The sequence below is a fragment of the Neoarius graeffei genome, chromosome 2 (assembly GCF_027579695.1).
Source record: "Neoarius graeffei isolate fNeoGra1 chromosome 2, fNeoGra1.pri, whole genome shotgun sequence".
Lineage (NCBI taxonomy): Eukaryota > Metazoa > Chordata > Actinopteri > Siluriformes > Ariidae > Neoarius > Neoarius graeffei.
In genome coordinates this window covers 91,100,052-91,114,362 of record NC_083570.1, presented here as the reverse complement: position 1 = coordinate 91,114,362, position 14,311 = coordinate 91,100,052, and positions in this window count along the sequence as shown.

The following is a 14,311-nucleotide window of genomic DNA, read 5'->3' as shown; positions in this document are numbered from 1 at the left end:
ATTGGCGTTGCTGTGTACACGCGAATCGTGTATTGGTGTTGCTGTGTGCACGCTAATCGTTTTAAAAACGTTAATCTGATGATCCGCTGATACGGTCTAATGTAAACCCCACCTCAGCCACCTCACACACTGAATCCACCATCTACTCCACCCCACATGGTACCTCCACCTCGTAAGACAGCAATAGCTGCTAATGTGGCAACTAGATGTTGGATACAGTATTTATCTACGGATAGTTATGAGGCATATATCCTCTTAGATTTTGCTGTGGGTTTGCCGAGAGGTAAAACTGAATTCCACTCTGCAAGAAAAATCTCACGTGAGACTCAAGACTGGGGCTTTTTTTTTCCTTTTCAGGTTGTTCTAGTAGTTCCTACTACCCTTCATCGTGTACAAGAACATACTTTGTGATCAGAAATGATTAAAAGTTATTCCTCGAAATCGAGTCTTACATGAGCTGATAGCTGATAAGGCGTGGAGCGTTGAGTTGGCTATAAGCCATGTATGATGAGATTGAGTGGACTAACTGTTTCATCCTGAGAAACAGGACATTTTTATTTTTTGCAAATTCAATAAATAAAATCTTTATACAAAACGTCTGACAAAATCATTTCCACTTAGAATGCATAGAAACCAACGAAATGACAGTAGCAATTTGTGAAAATGCTATAATGATAATTCTTGGAAAATAAATTAAAAAGATATGTTTTTACCATCCAATACTTTTATTCCATATTTTGTTGCTTTTTTGTATTTTTGTGGTTTTGTTTTCGAGTAGAGTTTTTATTTCATCCTCGGTTGGTTCACGCACCACCATTTTGTTTTTCTCTACTCACAGGATATGAGCTGATAGCCTAGTAGTAGAGTAGCCAATCAGAGCGTGCAACTGCTCATATCCAGTGAATGTGGATCGAATAATGGCTGTTATTGTGGACCATCACATATTGGAAGGCAAAGGCAGATACGAGTGCAGTTTAAGTTCATTTGAAAACAAACAGTACAGAACATATAAACCTTGAGAAGCAAAACATTAACTATGAGCTCACTGCAGAAACATACATATACTATGAGAGAGGGTAAGACCATCAATGAAAGACGAAAGCTAGACAAGTGTTGTACAAGACGTCACTTATGCTGCCTTCAAATGGAACTCATGAGGTTGCGACTACGACATGGGAAATCGTGTATGTGGAATGCTTGACATACATTGTGAGAACACTGCTGCTAGGCAACAGCAACATGGACGCCAAAAGACTCCTCATTCAAGCATTAACAATTTAGTAAGCTAATGAGTGGATAACATAATGTCGGAAATTTGTGAAAACATCATCAAACACGTCACATCACATGAACTCAGAGCTTTCAGAAAAATTCCACTTCTGAAGTTGTGAATACCACAAGAAGGGGGCATTTATATAGACTCATGGTAAACATGACCCCCATTTTAAGGCACCATTAAACACTAGAGCGGCAGTTACAATTAGACACCTAAAGGATCCTTTGGCCATTGTAAAAGTATAAAAGGCTTTCAATACATAAATTGTGCATGAATAATTACTCAAATTTCGACTGGGGGCGGCACGGTGGTGTAGTGGCTAGCGCTGTCGCCTCACAGCAAGAAGGTCCTGGGTTCGAGCCCCGGGGCCGGCGAGGGCCTTTTCTGTGCGGAGTTTGCATGTTCTCCCCGTGTCCGCGTGGGTTTCCTCCGGGTGCTCCGGTTTCCCCCACAGTCCAAAGACATGCAGGTTAGGTTAACTGGTGACTCTAAATTGAGCGTAGGTGTGAATGTGAGTGTGAATGGTTGTCTGTGTCTATGTGTCAGCCCTGTGATGACCTGGCGACTTGTCCAGGGTGTACCCCGCCTTTCGCCCGTAGTCAGCTGGGATAGGCTCCAGCTTGCCTGCGACCCTGTAGAAGGATAAAGCGGCTAGAGATAATGAGATGAGATGAGATTTCGACTGGGGAAAAAAATGAATTGATTCCCAATTACTTAGCATATCAGATCACATGACACCGTTCCACAATCGGTGGAGATCATGAAATATTGGTGAATTTGATAAGTAAAAACATGTCCATTATCTTTCTACCATGCTTACCTGTGATGACAACATCCGGGTTTTCCTCAAATTGTTGATCGTGCTGAAAAAAATTCCATCTTAGGTAACAAGCTGGGTCATCAGACAGCAAGATCAAAGGACAAGGCGGGTCTTCCAGTTGATTAATTAACCAATAATAACTGTTGTAACTGAAACTCACCTTTGCAAAATTGTTTTTTATTGGTAAATCTGAAAAGGTGTCTATAATTATGTACTGTCAATAACTGTGGCCGCCGCTCTAGTGATCATTAACCAAAATGTGAATTGGATGCAGACAGTCATGTGACATGAGTTTAATGCCCAGGTGAAGTGCAGTGCCTGATAGGAATCATCATCATGAACCATATTTGGTGTAACCGTGACATTTTTAATGTGTTAAACTTTTAATGTTGACTCTAACGTATTCAGACATTATCAGCGCACCATCTTCTCTCTTTAGAATAAATCCAGGAACTAGAGCAAAAACACAAAGCTGATTTATTTATTGCTAAAAAAAAAGTGCTGCTTACAAAGCTGCCACTGTTGTTTTGTAATTATTATAATAATGAATAATTAATGGTGTGGCTTTCAGTTGAGGCTTGTGGGAATAGAACAGAACTGTTTGTACTCATGTAGAGAAGATATTTTGAGGTGCTTTGAAGATATTTTAATGTTAAATAGTTGTAAATGAAAAAAAAATGTGTGTTTTGTATGTGAGGGAGAGAAAAGAAAACAGATAAAAAGATGTAAAATCATTCCCATTCCCATGGACTAAGTCTTAAGGGACTGTTTGGTTGGAAATTATTTTCCAAGTCTGGTCTGAAAGTTTGGTGAGTTTGAAAATGTCCCATTTTTACACCTGATTCTGTGTCACTCTTGGCTGTGAGCCTGTAGATATGCTTGGCCTAGTTTATCTCCAGCAGACGCAACATGATTCTCCTGCTTATTCTCTCAATTTCCTTCAATCCATCTTGATCCCTTTCTTTCCCTCTGACCCTCTCTATTTCGCTCTCAGTTTTGTTATAGTTTGCACTGTGCTCTGAAACACACTTTGGCAGTTAATAAATATTCAGTTTAACTGCATGTTTATGACTCAAGATGCCATTGTCTTCAGCTCTAAATACATAGCTGTTTGAAATCTCTCAGCTAGAGCTTTTCGCATTTGCTCTGTCAGAAAGATAAAAAATAAATATATAGCATCCAGCCAGTGAATCAAATATCTTATAAGCCAGCTTCTCTGTGCATGTTTGTCTGCCTGTCTCCTCCATTAGAGGAAAGAAATGAGACCCAGTCCAGCGATAACAAAGAAAGAAAGAGTACTTTCTTTTTCTCAATAAACTCAGTGTCATTGTAAAGAGCCCCGGTTTGATTGAAAGGCTTGATGTTTGGAAGTAATCAAGTTTAAGACTCAAGTATAGCAGGAGGAAAGGCAGTTTTGTGGGAACGTTTTTTTTTTTCTTTTGATTGTATAAGTATTCAGCCCCCTTCATTTACTACTTGATAGGAGACAGCAGATTTAAGAAATTCCTGAGGTTTCAATTAGAGCTGCAAAGCTTCTGGGATGTCTCTATCAGCTTGGCATTTCTGCTTTCTGATATTTTTGTCCGTTATTCTTGTCAAAATTGCTTAGTCAATCAATCATAGCTTAATTTATGTTCGATAAGTACAATGAGTCAAAGACTCATAATAAATATATTCAAACTAATTAAAGTTTTATAAATTAAAAATATTAAAAAATGAACATTAAACTACTATAATAGGTGAATATCAAACATATATATCATTATATCAAGAAGGTCTTGTATAAGACATAATATTAATTTTAAAAATGACAATAAATTGAGAATATAACTAAATGCAATTTAACTCTATTGATCACAAATACTACATACATTAATAATAATAATAATAATAATAATAATAATAATAATAATAAGTTACATTTATATAGCACCTTTCTTATATGCAAGGTTGCTTTACAATTATAAGGAAAGGGGAAAAAAAAAGTCCACCAAATAAAGGTCAGGATGTCATTCCAATGGTGTAGCAGCCACAGTTCCACCACAAGGCGTGTGAAAACAAGTCCCACATTACAAATATTACATACATTACAAATATTACTCAATTGATCACAAATATTACATTTGCACAATGTGCCGTTTTTAAAAAAAATCTGCAAATTGTAATGCACAGTTACTTTAAAGTTGATTAATTAAAAAAATCTTTGTTGCATGTGTGAAAGTCTGGAAACCCAACTAAGTCAGTACTTACTGTAGTTACACTCCATCCGGTAGCTATCACACCTTTGTGGTAAGAGTCTTTCTATTCCTGTATTAGGAAAAATGTACAAGAGCTATTTCCTACCCTCCCCACCCCACAGAGCACAGCCTCGCTATGGGTGTCACTCCATCTCCCTGCTCCACTTCGGACGTCGCTCTGCATCCATACTCATCCTCAGACGTTCCTGTGCCTGCGGTCTAACAGCTCTGTTAGAAACCAAACTAAACCAGAATTAAAAATAACAGCAGAAGACAATGTCAGTTTTGCATGTAAATATACATTAATAAACAATTTCAATTACAAGTTACCTCAAGAATTTTGCTAGCTGTCACTGACGAGAATCTGTTCTCTGTCAAAATGGTTGTTTTGACATTATACAGCTCCCATGATGCTTTACACGCCGGCCAAAGATAAGATAAGATAAAACAAAACTTTATTAATCCTGAAGGAAATTCTTGTGCCAGAAATCGCCCCATAACCATACATCATGTTAAAATACAACAATATAAACTAAAAAAATAAACTGTATGTAAAATAAAACTGTACAAGAAATAAATGCCTTAAAAAACAGTGCCTAAGAGAACAATAAAATACCAATAGAAATACTGTAACTACAAAACTAAGATGGGGGGGTAGTCACTCGAAGTCAGCATTTCCCCATGACACCATGCATGAAGCACACACTTACCAACTAAAACCAATTAACTACTATTGTAACTACAACAGGGTTACAATGGTGGTGTAGTGGTTCAAGCCCAGTAGCTGACGGGGTCCTTTCTGTGTGGAGTTTGCATGTTATCTCCGTGTCTGCATGAGTTTCCTCCGGGTGCTCCGGTTTCCCCCACAGTCCAAAGACATGCAGGTTAGGTTAATTGGTGGCTCTAAATTGACTGTGAGTGTGAGTGTGAATGGTTGTTTGTCTCTATGGTGGGGTTTACATTAGACCGTATCAGCGGATCATCAGATTAACGTTTTTAAAACAATTCGCGTGCACACAGCAATGCCAATACATGATTCGCGTGCACACAGCAACGCCAATACACGGATACGCTCAGCTCCGCAGGCATCCTGCACTCCAAATCACTCCGCCCTGAACAGCGAGTGTCCTCTGGAGGGTGCACACTCCGGCCCTGCGCAGCTCACAGAGCGCGCGAGTGAAGCGCACGAGCAGTGATTCGGGACTGAGCCGCTGTGTGTGTGATCCCAGTGCATATCGGGTATGCGCGTCACTTACCACTTGCAAGTGGAAGGATGGCAAGCCTAAAGACAATCATAACTACACAATGGGCAGTATTTGCATCAGTATTTGCAGTATTTTCATACTTTTATACTCTTTAATGAAAGGTGATACAAGGCGGAAGTCCACGCCATTTTTCAGCAGTCGCGTCACATGACCAATGCCAGCGAATCAGGAAGGTGGATGTCACAGTGATGTTGTCCAATGACGACGCCAGCTAGAGCTCAGCACAGCGTATCCGCGTATTCTCAATGTTTACACAGCACCGGACCAGACACGATCTGGATTGAATACGTGGACCCTGGCACATTCCCGTTTCCCGGCATTTCCAGGTGTTTTAATGTAAACGGACAGTGCATCCGCGAAGAAAACGAGACAGATACGGTCTAATGTAAACTTGGCCTAAGTGTCAGCCCTGTGATGACCTGGCAACTTGTCCAGGGTGTACCCTGCCTCTCATCCATAGTCAGCTGGGATAGGCTCCAGCTTGCCTGCGACCCTGTACAGGATAAGCGGTTACAGATAATGGATGGATGGATAATGAATGGATGGATGGATGAAACTACAACATAAACCAGCCTTTACCTGCTTCAAGAGTATATTGGATGTACAGTAGTTGTTAAAGACAAGTAGCAAGCTAACATTATTCAAGCTGAAGATAGAGAGAGCTAGTGTTAATGTAACACTACTTGAGTAACCCCATTAATTAAAATCTCCCACTGAAATCCCTGAGTGACTATCAGTCCACCAATTTCCAGAGGATTGTAAGCAGGAGTCTTCAATCTTTTCCGCAAAGAGCGGGTGTATTATACTGTGAATAGTAAGTAAATACTGACTCGCTTCGAAATAGCTGGCATTAGCAGTGCTGTATATCATCTCTGAGGAATGGACAGGATGTTCAGAGGCATTCAATGGCCACTGAGCTGCAGATTTTTTGAGCAATTCACATAGTGAAATGATAATTGTCATGCTCCACCCCGGAGTTCCACTCTGGAGATTACTTATCTCCCAGGTCAGCGCTAATCCGGATCCGGGACGATAATTCCATCTTGCCTGCATTCACTTTCTGGTTTTCTCTGCTGTCTATAAAAATGCCGTTCTCAGACAGGGACTTTGCCAGAACGTCTCGTCAGTTTTTCTCACCATTTCTGTGCCCTTTATGCTTCTTGGTTTTTTGCTCTCTAGCCTGCTTGCTCTTGTCACGGTTTTTGCACTAATGTTTTGTCTTTTTCATGTTTTTTGTGCTAGTGTTTTTTGTCCTTGCCTGCCTCATTTTTTGTCTCAAAGTTGTTTTGTCTGGACTATTTTTCATGTCTTTTGCACTAGTGTTTTTGTACTTGCCCACTTTGGTTTTTTTGTCAAGATTTTTTGTCTCTTTTTTCCTGGACTATTTTTGCTATTTGTTTTTTCTATACTGTTTGTTTACCTTTTTACCATGCCCTTTCCCTAGATTAAATCACATTATTTATTGGATTACTGTCTGTGTGTTCTGCTTCTGGACCCTAATCTCACAACACCCCCACCACCCCAACACTACATTCTGACCAACATGGATCCAGCAGAACTGACCCATCTGAGAGCGGCTATACAGCAGCAAGGAGCTCTCCTCGGGACCCATCAAAAGGAGCTACAACAGATTACCCAGAACCTCTCCACCCTGTCCAATTCACTCAACCTTCTAGCCACACAACTTCAGCACTCCCAAGCTGTGCCTACCCCTGCCCAACTGCCTCCTTCTTCACCTCCTGCCACCACTGCTCTCCACGAACCAAGACTCCCTTTGCCTCAGCCCTACAGTGAAGAACCAGGTACCTGCAGATCTTTTCTATCTCAATGTTCACTGATCTTGGAGCTCCAACCTCTGGCCTTCCCCACAGAACGCTCCCGGGTAGCCTATACCATCACGCTCCTCACCGGCAAGGCCAGGGAATGGGGAACAGCAGTCTGGGACACTGATGCATCCTCTTGTTCCAGCTTCAAAGAATTCTCAGATGAAATGAGGCAAACATTTGACTGCTCTCTGTCCGGCCGGGAGGCGGCTAGGGAACTCATGGAGCTGAGGCAGGGGTCCCGAGCTACCTCGGATTATGCCATTGAGTTCCAGACATTGGCGGCGTCATGCGGTTGGACCAAGAGTGCCCAGGTCAACGCATTCCTACATGGTCTGTCCGACGCCATTAAGAATGAACTAGTCTCTCGGGAACTGCCATCAGACCTCTCCAGCCACATGGACCTTGCCAATCACATTGACACTCGGATTCAACAATGGAGGAGAGAGAAGAACCGCCCCAGCTTCACCACCTCTCCACCTTCCGCCTGGTCCGTTGAACCCATGCAGGTAGATCAGGTACGGGTGTCAGCGGAGGAACGACTGTGCCGGCGGAGCACGGGGGCCTGCTTCTACTGTGGTCAGCAAGGACACATCTGCCGAGCCTGCCCGCTAAAAGGATGAGCCCAGCAGTGAATCGAGAGGCCCTGGTGGGCAATGCTCGGAACCAGTCCCCTGCTGACCAACCGTTGCTCCCTGTTATCCTCACCCACAACAACCGGCATCACCATCTTCAGGCACTCATCGACTCAGGGGTGGACAGGAACCTGATCTGCTCTACTACTGCCAAGGATTTCGGAATCCCGTTACTCGCCCTCGAGGTCCCTCTCACTGTCCTGACACTCAATGGCACTGGCTTGGCCACCATCACTCACCTTACCGCCCCACTCACCTTAAGGATTTCAGGCAATCACTCCGAAACTATTCAATTTCACATCATGAACGACCCTCATGTTCCAGTCATTCTAGGACTACCTTGGCTGATGCAGCACAACCCTTACTTAAATTGGACTAATAACACCATCCTAGGCTGGAGTCCTTTCTGCCTGGCCTCCTGCCTTAACTCTGCTCTACCTCCTGCCAAACCACCGCAGCCCTCAGCCAGCAAGTTTCCCGACCTCTCTCACGTGCCCCCGGAATATCTAGACCTTAAGGTAGTTTTCAGCAAGACCTGAGCAGTGCCCCTCTCTCCTCACAGACCCTACGACTGTGGTATCAATTTCTTGCCCGGGACAGCACCACTCAAGGGATGCCTCTACTCTCTTTCTCCCACTGAAAGACAAGCCATGGAAAAATACATCACCAAGTCCCTGGCAGCTGGGATCATCCACCCTTCCTCCTCCCCAGCAGGGGCGGGGTTCTTCTTCGTCGAAAAGAAGGACAAGTCACTCCGCCCCTGCATTGACTATCGGGGTCTCAATGCTATCAAAATCAAGAATCGTTATCCACTACCGCTCATGACCACGGCCTTCGAACTACTCCAGGGAGCCAAAGTGTTTACTAACCTGGACTTACACAATGCCTACCATCTCATTAGGATCAGGGAAGGGGATGAGTGGAAGATGGCCTTTAACACCACCACAGGCCACTACAAGTAACTTGTGGTTCCTTTCGGCCTGACCAACGCACCTACGGTCTTCCAGGCACTAGTTAACAACGTCTTGAGGGACTTCCTTAACACCTTTGTCTTCATGTACCTGGATGACATCCTGATTTTCTCTCGCTCCCTGGAGGAACATCGGGGTCATGTCCAGCAGGTCCTCCAATGCCTGCTAGAGAACAAGCTGTTCATCAAGGCAGAGAAAAGCGAGTTCCACCAAAGCTCTGTCTCATTCCTGGGGTTCATCATCTCTCCAGCTAAGATTCAGATGGACTCCCTCAAGCTGGAGGAAGTCGCTGACTGGCCCACCCCATCTTCGAGATGAAAGCTCCAGTGCTTCCTTGGGTTCGCCAACTTCTACAGGCACTTCATCCATGACTTCAGCATGGTGGCCGGACATCTCTCAGCCCTGACCTCGACCAAGACCCAGTTCAAGTGGGGGGAGGAAGCAGAGAAAGCCTTTTCCATGCTCAAGCGCAGGTTTACCACAGCACCCATACTCCCCATAACCGATCCTACCAAGCAGTTTGTCGTTGAGGTCAATGCTTCCGAGTCAGGGGTCGGAGCCATTCTCTCCCAGAGGGCCAGTGACAACAAGGTCCACCCATGCTCCTTCTTCTCCCGCTGGCTGTCCCCAGCTGAATGTAACTATGACATCGGTTACAGAGAGCTACTGGCTGTGAAACTAGCCTTGGAGGAGTGGAGGCACTGGCTCGAGGGGTCTGATCTCCCCTTCCTAGTCTGGAGCGACCATAAAAACTTGGAGTACCTCAAGTCTGCCAAACGCCTCAATTCTCGACAAGCCCGATGGTCTCTCTTCTTCTCCTGGTTCAAATTCACGCTCTCCTACTGCCCAGGCTCCAAGAACGGCAAACCCAACACCCTGTCCAGGATGTTCTCTTCCTGCCAGGAGGAGTCCAAAATGCCTGAAACCATCCTCCCTCCATGCTGCCTGGTGGGGGTTGCCATAATTGAGGTTGAGACACTAGTGCAGAAGGCCCTGGAGCAGAACCCTGGAGAAGGTAACTCCAATGACATTCCACGTAAACATCTGTTTGTTCCCTGTCCTGTGCAAACCCAGATGCTGCAGTGGGGTCATGGCTCCAAGCTGGCCTGTCATCCGGGAGCTGCCCAAACCCTGGCACTCATCCAGCAGCGCTTCTGGTAGCCATCCATCAAGGAAGACGTCCAGGAGTTCGTGGCAGCCTGTGACATGTGCTCCCGGAACAAGACAGCCAATGGACCCCCTGCCAGCTTGCTAAGACCCCTCCCGACTCCGCATCGACCTTGGTCTCACATCGCCCTGGACTTTGCCACAGGACTCCCCAACTCAGGTGACAACACATGCATCCTCACTGTTATTGACCTTTTCTCCAAGACTGTTCATTTCATCCCTCTGCCCAAGTTCCCCTCAGCCAAAGAAACCACTGAACTACTCATCCAGCACATTTTCCGTCTACATGGACTGCCCACTGACATCGTTTCTGACAGAGGTCCTTAGTTCACTGCACAATTCTGGAGGGCCTTCTGCAAACTCATCAGGGCCACCTGTAGTCTCTCCTCAGGCTTCCACCCACAAACCAACGGCCAGGCAGAATGGGCGAACCAGGCTTTGGAGGTAGCACTCAGGTGCATGGCGTCCATGGATGCCAGTTCTTGGAGTAAGTACCTACCTTGGATTGAATATGCTCATAACACTCTCCCTTCCTCTGCCACAGGTCTCTCTCCATTCCAGTGCTCCCAAGGTTACCAACCATCACTGTTCCCCAGCCAAGAGGAGGAAGTCGCCGTACCCTCAGCCCAGCTCTTTATACATCGCTGCAGGAGGACATGAGCATTGGCCTGGAGAAGAGTCATTTGCTCCACTCTTGCATCCAAGAGGCAGGCCGACAAACACCGCTCCAAGGCACCCGCCTACCGGGTAGGACAACGAGTCATGCTCTCCACGTGCCACCTGCCACTTAGAACCGTCTCCCGCAAGCTAGCACCCAGGTTCCTTGGACCCTTTCTCATCAAGAAGGTAATCAACCCATGTTCCGCTAGACTGGCATTACCACTCACCATGTGACATGTTCAACCCACCTTTCATGTATCACAACTCAAACCCCCTGGTCTCCACCGCACCCATACACCTTAAAGAGTTGGTTAGTACTTGGACAGGAGACTGCTTGGGAAGACCAGATTTTGGCCTGAGAGGGACTTTGACTTGACTCCTTTCAACCATTCACACCTATGAGCAATTTATGGGCCAGTTAACCTAACTGTATGTGGGAGAAACCGGAGCACCCAGAGGAAACCTACACAGACATGGGGAGGACACCCAAACTCCACATAGAAAGGCCCCCGTCTGGACTGGGCTCGAACCCTGAACCTTCTTGCTATGAGGTGACAGTGCTAACCACTATACCACCATGCTGCCCTAAGTTTTCATTCACCTGGTGTTTGCTACATCAATGATGCATGCACTGATCGCTATAGGAAGAGGCATGTTCTGTATGGTATGGTAGTCAATAAATGCCAAAACTATGTACAGTTCTTTTAACATTTTTAAAAAATTTTATAATTAGTTGATAATATGAGAGTCTTTAAAACTAGAACAACAGAAACTATTAAAAAGATTGATGAACACACAACTGTTTTTTTCCCACAAATGCTCATTTCAGATTAAACTTTTATAATTCATGACAACAAATGGTATCTGGTTATTTAGCACAAAGGTCTTTTAGCGCAAATCCAAGGTTTTTTAGCACAAGTTCTAAAGTCTCTTAGCCCAACTCTATGTTCTTTTGCACAACTCTAGATTATGGTCACAATAATTAAAAAAAAAAACTCATCTTGATATAGGAAGGGGTTTATTATGATTGCTTAGGGATTGGGAGCCAGAATTTCTGCTGCTGTGCATGTTAAGGATCAGTTGTTGATCTCTGAAACGTGCACTGAAAATCCGATTCTTGTGTCTTTGGATATTTGTAGTTAAGCCAGAACAAACCTTGAATTGTGGGCACCTTCATAGATAACTTCAGTCACTTCTGATCATATCACAAATTCAACTGACTCTCAATAATTATGCGTTTGCCGAATTAATTAACCGGGGAATTATGTCTCTTGCCCTGCTTGACAACATGTGTTTTGCTGACTAAGAAGTAACCAACAGTCGCGATATGTAAAGAAAAGAGAGAAACTTCCACTAAAGTATCCTAGAATGAATGGCCATTAAAAAAAGTGCAAATATAAACATTCAGGAATGACAAAACAACCAAAATTAATATAGCAATTGTTTATAATACGGCAATCATGAAGCAAGAAGAAGATGAAGAAGAAGAGATTACACTAAGATGTAAGGGTTGTTTGATCATCAAGACAAGTGTCGAAGCTGTGGCTAGTTTACAGGGAAATTCACTTTGTTGTAGCATGTTTATATTTGATTTCAATATTTCTTTTTTTTTAATTTAATGCTATCAGCCACTAAAAATGTTATTTAACACTAAATTATCAAATCAATAAACCACAACCATTCATCTACAAATGTAGATTGTGTGAAAAAAAACTTCAGTGCACACATTACAGACAATTCGCACAAATCAATCAGATCAAGAACAGCCTGCACTTTATTTGAATAATAATAATAATAATAATAATAATAATAATAATAATAATAATAATAATGTCTGTTGTGTTTTTGTGTCGCTCTTTAAACCTGTTGTTGAAATAACAATGGGATAGATGGCAAAAATTTTCACTTCTCTAATCCTATTGTTTTCTTTTAATTGAGCACTCTGAACAGAAATGGATGTATATACTATGATATCCACCGTAGTGCGGTTAACATGAGGCAACCTTGGCCTGAAGTACCCTTGAGCAAGGTACCTAACCTCCAACTGCACCCTGGGTGCTGTAGCATAGCTGCCCACTGCTCTGGGTATGTGTGTGTGCTCATTGCTCACTTGTGTGTGTGTGTGTGTGTGTGTGTGTGTGTGTGTGTGTGTGTGTGTGTGTGCGCGCACATGCATGTGTTCACTACTTCAGCTGGGTTAAATGCAAAGGATGAATTTCATTGTGTTTGGGTGTGCATGTGACAGTCTTTTTCTTCTTCTTCAAAATGCATCTATAGCCATTGTCAACGCATGTGCAAGAAGCATGTGTTGCTGCGACGTCAAAACGTCAGTTTCACATGCCAAAGTTAACAGTTTTAATTACATGTCATGTCTATTACTTGTAATGTGACTTTTTTTTCCCCCATTTCCGGTTGAGAGTATGCCATGCACATTCTGGCTGCCGCTTCTCACTGGATCTTTTTATTTTATTTCCTTTTATTTATTTATTTATTTATTTATTTATGTTTGTGTAGTTTGATGTTTGTTTTTGTTTGAGTGGTTTTGTCCACCGGTGGTGGTGTAGCTCCGGACCCAGTTTTGGGCATCGGTTCCCTCCAGGCCTTGGTTTGCCGTGGGTGATGTCTGTGCTCCTAGCTATGGACTGCAGTGAGCTCGTTGCTCATTTTAACATCGTGGTTGTCCAGCGCTCTGTGCAGCAGTGCTTTAGTGCTTGGCGTGATGTTCCGAGTAATGTTGCTTCGTGGCGTCACGGCAGCTGTGCAGGCAGTTTGGGACATACCAGCGCTCTGCGTGGTGGTGCTTCTGTGCTTGCTTTGTGGATCCATGGCACGGTGTTTCGAGTGATGTTGCCCGGCTGCGTCTCAGCGAATGAGCTGGCGGTGTGGGACTTGTTTTCGTGTGCCTTTTGGTGGGACTGTGGCTGCTACACCATTGGAATGACACCCTGATCTCTATTTGGTGGACTTTTTTTTTTCCCTATAATTGTAAAGCGACCTTGGGTTTTGAGAAAGGCGCTACATAAATTGAAATTATTATTATTATTATTATTATTATTATTATTATTATTATTATTTTCTCATGATAAATTTCACCCTCACAAATGAAAATCATTTTTTCTCAACTTATTGGCATGTACATGCAAATCTTGGAAAAGTTAATTTCCTTTTCTCTATCAGTGCTCTCTTTTCATCTTCATTATTTTCTTTCTTCCTGCTGTGACCTATTTTTACACAATTTTCAAGACATTTACTGACATTTTCAGATACTGTTTTTTAAATGGCAGAGTGGGGAAATTTATTCACTCGTTTTCAATTGGAATCTTGGCAAGTTTCTTCAAAAAATCCACCAAACATCTTTAAACATGATCGGTAAGTATTCATAATGAAGATTAAGTGTTCTTGGATCTTGTGCTAAAGAACTTAGAGTTGTGCAAAGAGACTTTAGAACTTGTGCTAA